General features: G+C 40.0%; 1 protein-coding gene across 6 annotated transcripts in view; it reads left to right on the forward strand.

Moving 5' to 3' along the window:
* GPR146 (G protein-coupled receptor 146) overlaps nucleotides 1-12,273 on the forward strand; it is a 78,891-nt gene that overhangs the window by 61,093 nt on the left and 5,525 nt on the right. For 3 of the 6 annotated variants that reach the window (XM_019512920.1, XM_019512921.1, XM_019512922.1), the window contains one exon: nucleotides 367-486. The exons of 2 other annotated variants lie outside the window; for them this stretch is intronic. The gene's annotated coding sequence lies outside the window, so the exon portion shown is untranslated. Of the gene's footprint in view, nucleotides 1-366; nucleotides 487-11,028; nucleotides 11,811-12,273 lie in introns of those variants that run through there. One more of the 6 variants, XM_019512926.1, reaches the window with a different exon arrangement.

Below are 12,273 nucleotides of genomic sequence, written 5' to 3' on the forward strand. Positions count from 1 at the left end.
TTTAATGGGTTTCAAACCACAATTATTCCTTTTTTAATCCTTTAAAAAAGAAAAAAAAAAACACGCTTTTGTGATTCTGAACATGGTTAAATAGACTAGGCCTTAGGGCAGTGATCACTGAGGCCACATGATTAATGCCCCTTAACTCTCCTGACTTAATCACTTAGAAATATCACTGTGAAGGGCTTGTTTTTGTAACAGAGCTCTCAGCCAATCAGAGCATGCAGCTAAAGCTTAAAGGATTATGTGTATATGTATGTGCAGGGGCAAGTCACATGTAAATACAGAGTTCAGTGCCACTAAGAGCAGCCGGGCAGTGGAGTCAGCGTTCTCTTTCTAAGCTCTACTATTGTTTACCTTTAATAGAGAAATGAGATAGCCGAGGGTTTCCTGAATTTACTCTGAAAACGTTCCGATTTGATGAGCAAAATGCTTCTGCAGGCTATCAAGAAGCACAGTTTCAAACGACAGGGGAGTGCTTACCAGGTGAGTTTCTGACAAGTTCACATTATAGCTCGCTCTCATTTTTCAACAGCCCAGCATAATAATTTGCTTGTAATTCATATAAACATCAAGTGAGTGGGGATGGATAGCTTTTACCATCAGAAGATTATATACAGCCCGTAAGTGATCCGTCTTTAGAAAGGGATTGTTTAAATCTGTGCCTGTTACTGATTTTTATTATCGACTGTCCAAAGGAAAAATCCACAGGAGACGCACTCTTGTGCGCATTACTCTGCATGCTTGCATGGTATTCAGCTTTATTTCTTAGCTACTACTTCTTGTAAATGTTGAACCTGTACTTTGAATTTCTGTATTATTTAGAAAGATAAAGTATATATAATATTCCTATTTCTCTCCTTTTTGGTTATTTTAAATATAGTGTTATGCCAGCAGAGGACTTAGACCCAAACTGGTTCACCTGATTAGTCTCTGCTAAACAAAAATATTAAAAAAATCTTCCTTGAAAAACCAGTCTAGTTACTCTAAAGAGATTTTTTCTTTTTTTTAAATACGTCATTCACATCTACAACAGTAAAGTTTACAGAAAACTATACTACAAAATCATGTTGAAGAGCAGTGAACAGGCATTGTAATATACTATAACGAGCAACTAAACGAATTATCCAGCTATTAAGCTGTATTTCCATTTAGTCTGTAGTACGAGAGAGAGAAACCTAGAGGCAAATTTCATCACTATAACAAAGACCTGCTTCAGACTGTCAGCAACAACCAACTTACAAGAGCTGAAGTAACAACTGTACCTTTATTAACCTATTTGGGTATTTATACTTAATGTTCACTGTGGTATCTGAGTACCTATCTTCTCTCCATAAGAGAAATTAGGCCCAAGTTACAGTAGGCGTTTAAGTATCAGGTGAACTTTAAAGTCCATTTCATAAATCCTAAAGTGGTAGAAAAAGTCCAAAATTGCCATTTCCTTTGTCACCATGACATTCTTTATATGCTTTGTTAGTTCAATGAATTTACCATTAAAGTCAAGGAAAAGTCTCTCACTGACTTCAGTGGAAGTTGAGTTGATCCCTAAGGTAGCATAAAAAACCCAAACGGAAATCAAATGTTTTTGACAGAATGATTCATCTGAACTCCTGTATTTTTAAGCTGCAATAATTACATGCAAGGAGTTGAACAAGAATTGTTTGCGCTTTCCAGTGGCCAAATTTAGATCCCAATCCTGCACACTGTGCAGGTGCTTAAATTGATGTATGTGAGTTGTCCCAGTGTCCATGCTGCTAACTGTGGTTCAGTCCCCGGGCTCATTCTAAATCAGCAGGCTCTGTAAACACAACAATTTATCAATCATTCTTAGAAACTGGCTCCGTGACAAACTAATTACTACTCTAGCTTCCACCCATTAGTGGAGGAGGAAATAGGCATTAAAAAGAAATTAATAAGCAGAGCTCTGTGCATTCTCTAGTCACAGAATTTGCTACATAATGCACTCCTTTCTTCTTACAGAACTCTAACTTAGAAACTAAGTTTTTGTATTTACAAAAAATCTCATGTTTGAAAGAAAACTTTAAAGATGTGACCTGCATGTCTATATAATGTCTGAACCAACAGTGCTCTGGTGTAAACTGCCCTCTTTATCAAGATAGGGGTTTTTTTTAATCAATACCCTGCAGTTTAATGGCCAGTACTGGTATTTATGATTATGAATTTGTATTGTGGTAATGTGTTTGATAATCAGGGATCAGGGCTCCATTGTGCTAAAAACTCTATGAATACAAGAGAATGAGTCTCAGTCCCAAAGGATCCTGTTGTCTAAACTGAGAGAATAGCTAGATACAACAAACAGGTGGAGAGAGCATGAGGTGACAGTGAGGTGGTTTGATTGTATAACACAGTATCAGCACAATACCAGCCATGTTAAGCATTTTCTAGATACCCCACAGGTGAGTTTTACAGCCAGTTCTGCAGAAAAATGTAGTCGCTTCGTGGATTTTTATAAGCAGCACCTGATGCAGAGTGGGGAGAGCAGTCATGCAAGAAAACATGACACCACTCATAGGGAATTTTGATTAATGTGCATTAAATACCAGCAATACCAGTAGAGTGGAGGGGAGGGCTGAAGGCAGAATAGGACTGAACCGTAAAAGCATATTTGGCCTGATCAAAACCACTTCAAGTCAAAAAGAGTGCTTCCACTGATATCAGTGGGCTCTGAATCAATCTGTTAATAAACCAGTTTCTGCTCCAATGATCTTACAGCTCGTTAATGGCCATTTGTAGACTGGCGTAAAAATGTTATCCCTCTTCCCAAAATGTTTAAGGTCAATGAATTAATATTTTTCAGCCGTCATATGTGGATATATAAGATGAAATAAATAATACACAACTGAGCTCACAGTGTCAGCTAATAATATCCATACATCTTGCATGAGTCACGTATGGTCACCAAATGTCAAGAATAGAAGAAAACTTGAACTTTCAGTGTCAGGTTAAAGAAGAATATACGCATCCATGACAGTTCACATGAATTCAAGTCATTTCAGTCCTTCTATAACTCCAGTGAGGTCAACAGCGGAACTTTCCCTTTAGACCGTAAACCCCATTTCAAACCAGTTACCTAATAATTCCTGTACAAACTATCTGGTTAAAAGCTACTCTGTTTGTATTGCTGCATTTCATGGACACCTTTGTTCAGTAAATTCTGCAGTCTGAGGCTGGAGAATCTTAGTGTGTTTCACCACGCGATTCTCCTGTGCAGCTGCAGCAATGCCCTGCTGATAAGTCTCCAGGTCACCATTCAGTTGTTTTACTGACAGGAAGTGATACTCTCTAACAGTTACCAGGAAAACCATCATCTGCATTAACTGTCAATATTTGCACCTGGCAGCAAAATGTCTACAGGGAATAGCTTGATGACTCCCCAAGTTTCAGTCATGTTCCTTGTCACAGAACACTGATGAATTTAACAAATGGTACCTCTGTTAAGAAAGAACTATTATTTCCATTAAACTAACTCAGTTGGTCACTAGCTGTCCACATCTGGGCTATGCCTAGTATTGGAGTCATTTTTGCAACTTTGATTGCCAGGTATTGAGTTGTTTTAGTAAAATAACATTAATTTAATGGGCCAGAAGCAGTTTGTTTAGTTCACAGACCTTCTTTTCCTCCAAGATCCTAAATAAATAGTTCTTATAGATGATGGAATTCTGAAATTGAGCCACTTGCTGCCCCATAAAAGGCATGAATAGTTTATTTTATACAGGCATGAGACAGAAACAGTTTTGTGTCCTTCTTCACAAAAGACTGCCTTGTGGCTTCCTGTGTTTTCTCAAATAGTACCTTAGTACAGTACTCCTTCATAAGCCATGATCTTGAGGTACCCAGTTCCAGTTCTTATTTTGTATTTTTGCTTCATATAGCATTATTTTCTGTTAAAGCTAGCCACAAGTGCTCTGTGCACTGGTATACTGTGGTTTTCAAGTGTTTGCAGAACAAGATAAAAACTATTAGTTTGAATTTCAATCATTAAGACTAGTCCCACTGATTTTGCTATTCTGGGGTGCAACCACGCAAGTGGTGCATTACTTTCAAGACGGCAGAGTACAGTGCTTGACTAAATTAGTTCATTAAAATACAGTAGAATAATAAACCATCCTTTATGCAAGTCTGTTTAAGCCATTGCTAAACTCCGAGTAGCAGTATCCATAAAGAATTCTTTTTGAAGTTATTGCTCTCTCCTTGCTTCCTTATTAGTTTCATAGAGCCACAGTATTTCATATTAAAAGGCACTGCAATTTCTGTTTAGTTTTAAATTTCACGTGCAGAGGTGTCATGGGGATAAGTCTGGTGTGTTCTCTCCTCCCCACCACTGAATATTGCAGAAGGCCCTGAGCTTTCTATGACATACATACACATACATGAATGTTGCGTGCCTCCTGAGGCTGGCGGGGCATGGCAACCGCCCGCAGGTGGCGGCAGGCCGAGCGGGGAGCTTTCGCAGGCAGCCGTGGCAGTGGCGGCAGTGGAGCAGGGGGAGAGGGGGTGGTGGCGGCGAGCACCAACCAGAGATCAGCGTCTGCGGGCAATCACCGTCGGCAGTATAGGCGGTGAGGGGGAGGATGGCAAACAGCGAATGCCCACAGGCACTGCTGGCAGCATCAGTGGCAGCCAATCTCAGGGGATGTATGTGCACCCCCTACACATTGCCAGCACACACACACACACATGTAACACACAGGAAATTCTGCAGCATGTTGATTTAAACTTTAAACATGGATAGGTTTTTACTGATCCAAATATGAAAAGAAGCAACGTATTATGCACAATAACCTTTGTTATTCATTTTCAAATTAAATTTAATTAATTTTACATTGTCAGCACCTATTCATAGATTCATAGACGTTAGGGGCTGGAAGGGGCCTTACAAGATCATCAGGTCCAGCCCCCCTGCACTTGGGCAGGAAAGACCGGTGGGATCAGATGACCCCAGCAAGGTGGGCACCAAGACATTTTTCGAAGATCGCCAGGGAGGGTGGCTGTACCACACCTCTGTTCCAGACCCTCAGAACTCAACTTGTAAAGAAGTTTTTCCTTATGTCGAGTCTGAAGCAATCCTCATTCAGCTTGTGCCCATTATTTCTTGTGCTCCCCTGTGGCTCCTTGGTGAACAGATACTTCCCCAGGCCCTGATGTACACCCCTAATATACTTATAGGTTGCCACCAAGTCCCCTCTGAGTCTTCTCTTCTCCAGATTATACACAGAGGAAAAGAAATTCTACAGGATTCACAAATTCTTCACAATACCTTATTTGTTTTCCCCAGTAAGACTGTCATTATGACAGTTATGAAAATAAAAATCAATACATCTCTGAGAAATTTAAATACATTTCTCCAGTTCCAGACACCCAAGAAGTTCAGGCTTTGAGAGGAAGTGTAAGTAATTGATGAGCAACAGTCGGTGTGCTTTAATTTAAGTTGGCTTTTTCTAAAGTTGTACCATTTGTTATTTCTTTAGAACTGTGCAAAAAGCCAAGACCTCAGGTTTTGTAGCAACAAACTGTTGTTGGGCCACTGTATGGCCTTCAAGGCCAGAATGTTCCCTTGGCGGGTGGATCAAGCTTTACTCACCCAGGATGAGTGAGACACATCACCTCACTGCACAGACCTTTTGGCAGTAATGTCAACTCAGGAAGGGGTGGAGCAAGAGAAAGGTGAGACTCATCTAACATTCAGCTACTGGGTAACCAATTAAAACATAAAGATGCTTGAGGGATGTAATTAATAGAGTCCCTGCTGAACCTGGTACCGGGGAAGAGCATGGGAAGGCAGGATCTAGAAAGTGAGATGGGTGGCTTTTGCCTCCAGGGATCTTGAATTCCTTCCCCACAGATCCCAGGATCCAAACTTCTAGGACATCATATCCTTATGTAACTCAGCACCCCACTTCCTCCCACCTTTTCCCAGTACTTGTTTTGCAGGAATCTCACCAGGTTCACTTCATGGCCTTTTTCTGTTTTTGTTCTGCTTTCAGAGGTTGTTCCACTGGAGCAGGGTATCTTCCTCTGAGAAAAGCAAGCAATAAAATACATAAACTTGTCTCTTTCACTGTCAGAATATGACACTTTTCTGGGAAACAGCATAAGGCATAATATGCCTTCCATTATGAAGAAACACTTCTCTTCTAACCACAGTAATATCCAGCAGTATAAATTCTTCATACTCACTTTTAAGCAGGCAATTAAAATGTTATAATCACCATAAACAGAAAACTGAATCATATTTTATAAACAAGTACTCTTCACTATTTTTAATCCTAAAATACCAGATCTTTACTGACACTTAGCTATGTGAAAGAGCTGGAGAGCATTGTCTTAGCAAGATAATGGCAACCCCCAGAATGACACACCAGATTTAGAAGATGAAGGAGTTTGGCCAAGACACAGGAGAGCTAGGCACCTAAATATCTTTGAGGATCTAGTAGTCCTTGGCCTTCAGTGTGTATCAATAAACTTGAAAGCTCCACATGACCAGAACAGCCACATGACCCAGGCCTAACTACAGATTTCCTAGATTATTGTTTGCTGCCACATGGTTAGTTGCTGAGATAAGGCAGTTTGCTCTGAAAGATGCCTTCTTGCAATTTTCTTGTGGTTTCTAAACTAACCAAGCCCCTGTCTTCCCCCTAAGCAATCTTCCATATTCAGTGTTCTCCAATTTGTCCCCAGGTTTTAGTTTTAAGAAAAAGGTGATACAAACAAAAATGAATACAAACCTGGATTGCTGTTCCATTTCAAATAAAACAACTAATGCTATTTTGAGTCACTTCCTCTCCTTTCAAAGTCAGAGTCCTGCAGTGAGGCCCCAAACACACAGAAAAACCACTTGCCATCATTTAAACCATTGCATTATGGTTTTTTTCCTCTTGCCCACACAGGTATATGAATATTTTAACTAATTTGTTAATTGCTGTTTAACAATTTGTATTCCAGTGGCATACAGATAGAAGGCAGGGTAGAGTTTCACCTTATAGACTAATTCACTGGTGCTCAAATTCTGGCACAGAGAATTGTGTCATCTGGCCACAGGTCCAGAAATCTGGCAGCAGGGAAGTGGCAGCAATTAACAGTATCACCCGCCACCAAATTTCCAAGCCCCTACGGCCAGATGATACGGCCTTGTGTATGGGATAGGGCCAGCTTGCAGAGGTAGGGGGGCAGGCCTGATCCGGTGTGTACGCCAGGGCCTGATTAGGCATACCTGATTTAGCTTGTGGGACCAGGCATGTATGGCTGGGGTGACATGCTAGATTATGCCTATGTGCCTAGCCCATGCTGGATCGGGCCCACAGACCAATCCTGTACACCTGGTCTGGCTCAGAGACCAACCCCACACCACTCGTCCCACCTGCAGCCCAGAAAATTTGGGCACTACTAGACTGACTAAATCAGAGAAGTGGGGTGCAGAGTCATGACTTGAGTCTCACTGGTTGGGCTCTGTACCAATACAAACTCTCAGAAAGCTGACAAACAATATGTGATGAGCAGAAGCAGGATCGACTAAGGGAAAGGATACAAGTGTCACGGTAACAGAAATAAAAGTCAGCATATCTTAACTTGGTACAAAATGTGAAGGATTCTTAGTTTTACTAAAAATGATTGAAGATGAGGAGTCGTCAACAACAGCATCTAATGAAGTGAACTTGGGCTCACAAACACTTGCATTCTCTACATATAATCATATATAGTTAACCCCGTCTTGCGAGTCAGTAACAGGTCATTCTCAATCAGCATTTTGCTATGACGTCCCAGCAGAGATGGATTTGAAGGACAAGTTAGCAAAAATACAAGTTAATCTATGAATACGTTTCTATGCATAAAGATCAACATGAAGGAAGACTGAAGATTGCCATCTTTAGTGGAAAGAGAAGCTAGTCACGTGATAAGATAAAAAGGGTTCAACAGGAAGGAGTTAAAGTATCTTGAAGATAAAGACTAGAAGTTTGTTCCTGAAGTGCTGAAAAAGCAGTTATTTGTGGATAGGAGGACATAAAGTAGGAAGGTAGCATGATCAAAGCAACAAGTGCGATTGAAGTAGGATTTAAGCAGCAATATTTTCAGTAGATACCTGTGGGACAAGGGAGGTGTCAGAAAGTTTGCTATAGACTGGATGACAAGTAATAAGGGCCAGTCTAGTGTTCCCTAATGCATACCCAGAAAAAAAATCTTGTTCTAGGAAAACTAGCAAGATTTGGATAAAGTGCAGAGGTGAAAGTCAAGGGGATAGTGGTAAAAACTATCCCAGATTATATTCCTTAGTGACCAGGGAATGGTAGGATTGTCAACTGTGACAGAAAAAAGGGACTAATTGGGAAGGAATATGGGACATTTAGTTTAAGTTATGTTATCTTTAAACTACTGGCAGAGCATTCATGAGGATGGTCAGGCCTGGTCTGAGAGATATGACTGGAGAGGGGCAGATAAATCAAAAGTGGAGAGATATTTGTAGGAGGAAACCCCAAGATAAAACCCAGTCGAACACCACCTGGAAGACTCATATGAGGAAGAAATCAACAAATGTGATAGTGAAGGAATATTCAGAGAGGGAAAAATGAAAACCATGTGAAAGTCAAGACCTTTGAAGTAGGAATGAATCAATGAAGAAGAAAACAGTAGATATAAACCCCAAGTCTTGGCCAAGAGGAGGTACTGAGAGACTCCAGTAAGAGAAATTTTAATGGAGTGCAAAGTGTAGGAGTTGGATGGGAAGTGGTCAAATACAGAGCTGAAAGCAGGCCCAAGGTGGTAGTCATAAACTGCATGTTTAATTAGGTGCAAAAATTAGGCAAAAATAGAATGGGAAACTGAGTCAAAGGGACTGATGTTTTTTGCTATGATGCAGCTTTAGACTTTGACAAGAATGAACTTGGGAGACTGCCCTAAACTTCTGTGAATCTGTGAATCGTAGTGGAGTGGGAATTAAGGAAGATGAGAATGCAGTGTAGCCAATATTCCCTTCCATTGATTTGCCAGTGATGTGCACACACACACACCCCTCCCCTCCCCTCCTACACTCATTTCAAGCACTCAGCATTTCACAGGATTGAGCCAAAAAGTAGTGACTCCAAAAACTAGAGACGGTTTTGTTCTATTCTCTGCCCAACTTCCCACACATTAGGTTCAGTGCTATTTTGTAAACCCACCTCTGGTATGTCATTTAGCCTTGGCTTCTCATTCGTCAGATTGCAGTGAATTAACCATATTCTATCACTGGATTGACAGCACAAAGTTACAAGCATTTCATCAGTCAAACTGGTCACTGGTTGCACCACACAGACATAAAATGACAGGGTTGAAAGAGGACTCTTATTTAGCCCAACACCCTGCATCAAGCAGGATTTTCCTCTATTGCTAATGTTAAAAGTATTTTATCTGTGCTCTATCAAATACCTGCATTATAACCAAGGGTGACTCACCCTAATTGCCCTACTATTAACAACATTTTTTCATGTCTAATCTGGGTGTCTTGGTTTTAATTTTAAACTACTGCTATTTCTATGACCATCCAGTGATTATCCTGCTAATCCCTGTGGCACGTGCATAAAAGAAGAAAACATTCAAAAGATTCCTTGTTATTAGGCTTGGAGATTACTGGCACCAAAGGAGCACTGTCATTGCCCTTTCCCTTAATTCTTCATTTGCTAAGTTAGGAGGCTATTCTTCCTGGAGTAAAACTTTCATTTTGAAAATGTAAGTGATCCATGACCGGTAATTCTGGATACATAAATATCGTTATTGCAACCAACCAGGGAATACTTGTTAATATTTACATGCTCCAATATAGACACATTGATGAATTACTTGGTGAATTATCAAGTTAGGATGAGGGTATAAATGCAGCATTTCTGACAATGATTTTCCAATTATCTCAATCTTTATTTGACTAAAATCTGTATGGTCCAATAAAATCCTATGTACTCTTTAATCACAAAATGAGCCTTATTTGCAATCTCTGTAAAATTAATGGGATTTGTGGGAACACTATATACGACAGGATCTGAACCTCAGTGTGAAAGAGCTCTCGGCCTATTCAGAGACTGCTTTATTGGTTTTATGTGGTTGACAATCCATATTTTTAGCTTGCTAATGAGTATTCAGAGTCAATACACTCTGAGTTATTTTTTCTACATGATAAATTGAAATTTTAAGTAGAAAATTATTTTCTGAACACGGGGTCTAAGTCTACACAGCAAAAAATTGAGTGTTTTATGAGTTGTGTTTCTAAACCAAATAAAAACATACACAATTGAATACAACAGTGTTTAAAATTGTGTGGATCTGTCCATTTCAGAAAGAATTTATATAGACAAATTATAAAGCTAAACCTCCAATGTATAATGCAGTCTTGTTTCATATCCTGTGCATGTGTACAATTCTCCCTATGTACATGGTGTCCCTAAAAATATAAGAATAAGCTGCCTCTTAGGGCTAGTTTGAAGTATCCAGCATGAATTAGTGTTTGATAAGGCCAAGGGAGCAAGGATATCACTTGTAAACAAACCATATGAGGAAAGGGGGTGAAATCCAGGCAAACTAGGTAGACATTCTCAGTGTTTGTTCAATGAACACCTCTTTTGTTTTTGGTATCAACAGCTGTTTTCTTGGCGTTTATTGCTTAAACCCAAATCAGAACACTTAACTATAAGTGAAGGGAAGAAAATAAGACAATATGTTACTTTTGTTTGATGGTATCAATTTAAATGTACTGTGAACAGCAATGAGTGCTTCATTTTTGCAGTAAATCCTGCTGTTCCACTTTACCTGGGAAAAGTATTATAACAACCCAAGCAACTTTGATATCAAGAAGAGAATGGCTACAGCATAAATGCAGCTCAAAAACTGCCAAACCACAGTTCAACCAGTATAACGACTCTCTCATTCTATAATATAGAAATGCTCAATTTTAAGGAATATATATATGGGTCAGTACTGTACACACTTACAGAACTCCAAATCCTAGGGAGGCAGGAGGGGCTGAATTAAGAGCACTCTGAGAGTATTTGTTTTTCCATTTCTGGATATTTTTTAATTTGAAAGCAAACGAATGCATAATACCCACCCACAACATGCAGTATACATTCATTCTATACCCATACATTTTGTTACAGCTAAACCAGGATTGTGGATTTATTTTTCTTCCTTATTAGCTCATGATACATGCTAGTTCTTTCTTATGTACACAAGAGGAGTGCTTGGACACTTTGTTCTGCTATCTAGATGGCATGTCCAGAAAAACAGAACCTTAAACTGTATTTCCCAATAGCAGGTTCTGATGTAAAACACCAGTCTGTTCCTGAACAATAGCTGCCAAGTGACTGGAAAGCTTCACTTAGTGAGAACGCAGTAGGTTCTCAAATGGGAAGAAACCCACAAATGTAACTGACTGCGCAGCGAAACAAGCCAGTGCTCCAGGAGCCGAGGTATCTTCATAGTAAATCTGAAGGCGTTAAAATTTAGCTAAATTTAAGCCAACAGTCCACTCCCCTCTGGGCACAACCTCCTCCCCTTTCTTGAAACAGGCTGTAAACAGAGAAAGGGAGGGGCTAGTGCAGCCTGCCAAGCAAAGCAGAAACTTTGTGAGTAATTTACTAGGACAAACAAGTGCAGCGCACACGCAGCCGGGAATGCTCGTGGCTGCGTGAGCTCTACCAGAATGAGATCACAGTGTTTTTACAGAAGAACATGACAGTCCTTTACAGTCAACTTCCTTGCTCTGGAAAGTTATTTATCCAGCGTTTGGGAACCTCACAGTACAAAGGAACATAAAACATGAACTGAAGGTAAGTGTTTACAAAGCTGTATAACAACGCTGCTGAAATAAAGTCCAGGCCACGAGACGGACAAATTTAGAGGCGGTGCGGAGGGAGGCTGGGTTTGGGGTTTTTGTTTCTGTTTTTTTAATTAATCAGCGCTGAGTAAAATGAGAAACTGGGAGTGAGGTATTTGGCAGGCTTAGTCGAAATAAAATGCATGTGGAAACTATGCAACAAAACAATGAATCTGCAGCAGGAAAAAAGTAGTTTTATTAGATAAATAGCTGACTTAGTTGTATTACAGCTTCATTTCTGAAATCATGAAGATACAGTCCTTACTCTGGCAAAACTCCCCCTGGTGACGGGAGACCTGCCTCAGTAACAAATGCAGGATGGAGCCTAAACAATGCATCAATGTAGTTTCTCAGGCGAACAAGTAATACGTCAAAAACGGGGGGGGGGGGTGTTGTTGTTTGTATATCATTAAGAA

Source organism: Gavialis gangeticus, unplaced genomic scaffold (assembly GCF_001723915.1).
Source record: "Gavialis gangeticus isolate Ggan-Ray unplaced genomic scaffold, GavGan_comp1, whole genome shotgun sequence".
Classification (NCBI taxonomy): Eukaryota; Metazoa; Chordata; order Crocodylia; family Gavialidae; genus Gavialis; species Gavialis gangeticus.